Here is a 5,844-nt window from a genome sequence, read left to right as displayed (position 1 = left end):
CTTTAACTGGTGGTAGGAGATCCACATATCCTTTTTAATTATTTATATTCATGTTTTGTAATATCTGTTTTATATTCTTATTCACCTTAATTTTTTAGGTACAAATTAAGAAAGATGATTCTCGGCGCACCAATATAAAGTCAAACGTACGCCTTGCAAAATATGTAATTAAAATTAAATATCATATTTACTAATCGACTTATTTTAAAACTTTTGATGACATTTATGTATATTGATATATTTTGTATTACTTCATTCTTAATTTCAATTTTTAATATTTGAAAGTTTATCTATGAAACCTTGGATGTTTTGGTGTAATATAAATAGTATAATACAGAGTTTATTAGTTCATTATTGTTTATTAATAGCTTATTCAAAAGAACTTATTTCTTATTTTATCCAAAAAATATTATCGGACATAAAAAAAAGTAGATTATATTAATGTTATATAATAACTTATAATATATATTGGATATTTTAAAAGTAATAGTAAAGTTTATAAGGTATGGACTATATTAGATAGTATCAAAATATAAATTGATGGATTTTTATGTTATTTGCTAATTCAGTTAATGTCTAAGACGTGACTAAAAACATAAATTTCGACATATTTCTATTTTTTTCATAATTATTTTAACCACTTAAATGCATTCTTGCGCAACGCGCAAGGTTAGGCCTAATATACTTATAAATAAAACATTTTTCCTTTCACCACATTCATTTGAAACTCCCATGACTTTTCAGTTTCTTTCTAATAATGAATATCAGTTGGTTAATAAGTTTAAATAAATATCAAACCTAAAGTATAATCATATATAAACTAAATTTCAATATTAAAATAATATATTTACTTTTACTTATAAAGTTGTCTTTACCTTTTAACATATTATAGTTAAATTATCAGTTTTAATATGTTGTTTTATGTAAATCATTATCATTTTAAAGCTACAATTTTTGAACAGTTTGGATAAATACTTAAATTGCTAATTTAAATATAACACTATATGGTCAACTTAAATATAAATTTTAGTTCAACTTAAACAACCCAAAAAATATTTTGTAAATAGTTAAAAGTGATTAATTGTAGTGTTTTTCTAATAATGATTATAAGTCGGTTACCAAGGTTAAATAAACATCAAACCTAAAGTGTAATCGTAAATAAACTAAATTTTCAATATTAAAATAATATATTTATTTCTACTAATAACTTTATGTCCTTAACTGTTAACATGTTATACATTTATTAGGTTTAATATGTTGTTGTATCATTATCAATTTAAAACTACAACTTTTGAACAGTTTGGATAAAATACTTAAAATGTGAATTTAAATATAACATTACAGAGTCAACTTAAATATAAATTTCAGTTCCATTTAAAAAACCCAAAGAATATTTTTTGAATAGTTAAAAGTGATAAATTGTAGTGCTAAATACAAAAACTAAATGGTAATCAGAATTTAACTAAAATATTTCCTAAATATATTTTTATAATAATTAAAAGTTTCCAAATAAATAACTTAAAATAATTTACAGTAACAATATTTAAAAATAACTTTATATAAATGATTATATTGTTACCTTTAAAAACAAAAAACAATGTTTGATGTTTTAAATAATTGCAATGATAAAAATTTATAGGTTAAGCAAATATATTTTAATAAATTAATTAACAATAACAACTACTATAAATAACATTAAACCATATATTATTTTTGATTTTATTCAAACAATTGAGATTATGCAGATTTAATAGATGTATATTTTATCATATAATTCAAAATAATTAATATTTATTATATCAACTTAGCATACGAATTATTATATCAAATTTAACAACAACATTATTGTTATATTTAAGAAAACATATATTTTGTAAAGATTTCAACTATATAGGTGTTTCTACGCAACGCGTAGGTATTCGTCTAGTCATTATATACTTATAAAGCTAGCATTTTTCCTTGCACTACATTCATTTGAAACTTTCATCTATTTTTCCTTTCACCACACTCATTTGAAACTCCCATGACTTTTTAATTTCTTTCTAATAAGAATTATAATTTGGTTAATTAGGTTAAATAAATATAAAACCTAACATGTAATAATATACAAACTAAATTTCAATATTAAAATAATATCTTTACTTCTACTAATAAAGCTATGTTTTTAACATATAACATATTATAGTTAATTTATTAGTTTTAATATATTGTTGGATGTAAACCATTATCATTTTAAAGATACAATTTTGGAACAATTTGTATTAAATACTTAAATTATTCATTTAAATATAACATTATAGGGTCAACTTAAATATAAATTTTAGTTTAACTTAAACAACCCAAAGATTATTTTGTAAATAGTTAAAAGTGATAAATTTTAGTATCTTTTTAATAATGATTATAAGTTGGTTAATAAGGATAAATAAATACCAAACCTAAAGTGTAATCATAAATAAACTAAATTTCAGTTTAAAATAATATCTTTACTTCTACTTCTAAAGTATAAGTCTTTAACTTTTAACATATTATACTTAATTTATTACATTTAATATAATGTTAAATGTAAATCATTATCAGTTTAAAGCTACAACTTTCGAATAGTTTGGACAAAATACTTAAATTGTGAACATAAATATAACATTACAATGTCAACTTAAATATAAATTTCAGTTCTACTTAAAAAACATAAGAATATTTTATAAATAGTTAAAAGTGATAAATTATAGTGATAAATGCAAAAGCTAAATTGTAATCTCAATTTAACTAAAATATTTCCTAATGATATTTTTATAAGCATTAATAGTTTTCAAATAAGTAGCTTAAAATAACGTACAATAACTATAGTTAAAAATAACTCTATATAAATGATTATATTGTTACCTTTAAAAAATAAAAAATAATGTTTGATGTTTTAAATAATTATAATGATAGAAATTAAAATATTAAGCAAATAAATTTTAAAAATTTAGTTAACAATAACAACAATTATAAATAATATTAAACCATAAAGTATATTTAGTTTTATTCATGTGTAACTTGCGGGTAGAAGTCATTGAAACGATTGAGATTATAAAGTTATAATAGATGTGTATATTATCATATAATTCAAAATAATCAATATATTATATCAATTTAGTATGTGAATTATTATATCAAATTTAACAACATTATTGTTATATTAAAAAAATTTATATTTGTAAAGACTTCAACTATATAGGTGTTTTTACGCATTAAAATGTCAACTTAAATATAAATTTCAGTTCCACTAAAAAACCAAAAAATATTTTGTAAATAGTTAAAAGTGATAAATTATAGTGATAAAAAAAAACTAAATTGTAATCTCAATTTAACTAAAATATTTCTTAAATATATTTTTATAATCGTTAAAAGTTTCCAAATAAGTAGCTTAAAATAACTTACAATAACAATAGTTTAAAATAACTCTATAATAAATGATTATATTGTTACCTTTAAAACTGAAAATTAATGTTTGATGTTTAAATAATTATAATGTTAGAAATTAAAACATTAAGCAAATAAATTTTAAAAAACTAATTAATAATAACAACTATAAATAATATTATATCATATATTATATTTTATTTTATTCATCTGTAACTCGCGGGTAGAAGTCATTCAAACGATTGAGATTATGAAATTATAATAGATGTATATATTATCATATAATTCAGAATAATGAACATATTATATCAATTTACTATAAAAATTATTATATCAAATTTAAAAACTATTGTTATATTTAAAAAAAGCATATATGTGTAAAGACTTCAACTATACATGTCTTTCTGCGCAACGCGCGGACATTCGCCTAGTTATACTTATAAAGGGAGCATTTATTTTTTATCATATCAATTTGAAACTCCAAACTTTTCATATTTCCATATGATATACTTTCTAACCTCAATTAATATATCTAACAAATTTTAAAATATAATATAAAATTTAAAACCTAAAGTCAAATATGAAATAAATTTAAAAAAAAAAAACTAAATGTATATTTTTTTACAAGAGTTAAAAGGAAAATATTAAATACAATAAACGTAAAATAACATAAATCTGAAAGTAAAATTATAAAAATATTTCCAAAAACTATTTTTTATAATAACTAAAACTTAATTAAGTTGTTTTTAAATTAATTTATAATAATAATAATAATAGTTAAAATAACATAAAGTTATAAATTAAATTATGTTACATCACAAACAATGATTGATAATTTAAATAATCATCATGATGAAATTAAAACGCCGTAAATTTTTTTTAAAGATAATAAATCATAACATTAGTTAATTAAAATAGACGATAAATATAACTAATTTTATACTCATGTAAAACGTGAGTAGATACCATTAAATGATTCGATTTTAGTAAGTGTTATATTATCTATTGTTCAAATTAATTATTGAGTAATGTACTTGTTGTTGAACTTGAAAAACATTCATTTGAGGTTGGTTGTTTTGGTGGAATTGTTGGTTTTGTGGTTGTGGGGGTTGATAATTGGGTTGGTTTTAAGGAGGGGCTTGATTCCAAGGTGGCATATCAATGAGAGGTTCTTGTTGTTAGGGTGAGGTATTGACATCTTGATTGTTTGGGATTAGGTTGGGATTGTGAGGTGGAGTGTGATTCATGGCTATGTAGTTTTCAAACGGAATGTCTTCAAAGGAATGACCAACAATTAGAGAACTCGGTTCGGTATCGTTATCACTTGAAGTATGAACTTGATCTTCTATGTTGATTAGTGGAGATGAGGAAGAAACTTGAACGGGTTGTTGTTTCTTTGCTAGTTTGGCTAACTTTTTCAACCTTTTTACTTCTTTTTCAATTTCCGGATTGTAGAGTAGTTCACCTGTTCTTGTAGACCTAGGCATAAACAATCAAATAACAATAACAAATTTCCCCGGCAACGGCGCCAAAACTTGGTGGGATGTCAAGTCCACCAAGCAAATTACACACTTTGTTTGCAAATAAAACGTAATATAATGGTAAAAAGGGGTATAGAACCTCGGGGAAATGGTTGTATTCAATCACAAATGCAATCTAAAAAAACTATTGAAAATAAACTAACCAACTACAATTAAACTAAAAGGAGGGTGTTATGATTGCTTGAAAACTAAAAGACTTTAATAACTAAAAACTTGCAATTAAGCAAGAAAGTGAGATACTCAAATATTGCAGAGAATTGGTAAACCAAGACAATTCAACACAATGAACATTTGTGTGTTTATCATTAAGATTTAACATGAAGCTTATCATTCTTCCCAAATTGGTTATAGCAATCATGAAGCATGATATGCCAAGATTTCTCATAGATAGTATGGAGGTTGGGGAAGCCCACAACACACCTTCTTAATCAAATCAAAGATCCAATTGAAGCAATTGAACCCAATAAGTTGATTAGCCTTAAGAATGAAGAAATCCCGAATTCCTAGAGGATGTCAATGCTTACACATCAATAAAGGAGTTATGATTCATAAACTAGAGATGATTTCTACCATCATAAAGCTCTTGTTCTAATTAAATTCAATGATTCAATGCTAAACCAAAGAAATAAACCAACAATTGCTTATTAAAGTACCAAGCTCATGATCAAAGCACTAAACAAGCATAGAAAATATGAACTAGAATCATATACATAAGATAAATGATAAATAATCATAAATCCTTCAAAAAAACCACAAACATTCAGAGGTTTTAGCCAAAGTCTACAAAAATAGAGAGTTTAGCCACTCATGGAAACAGAACAACTATCACAAAAGTTTAATTGCATAAAGAAACTACCAATATCTTGGAAAGATGAAAAGAAATGAGTCTTGAGCTTCCAAA

This window comes from Lactuca saligna, chromosome 4 (assembly GCF_052625555.1).
Source record: "Lactuca saligna cultivar CGN05327 chromosome 4, ASM5262555v1, whole genome shotgun sequence".
Taxonomy (NCBI): Eukaryota; Viridiplantae; Streptophyta; class Magnoliopsida; order Asterales; family Asteraceae; genus Lactuca; species Lactuca saligna.
Note: the sequence above shows the minus strand (reverse complement) of the source record.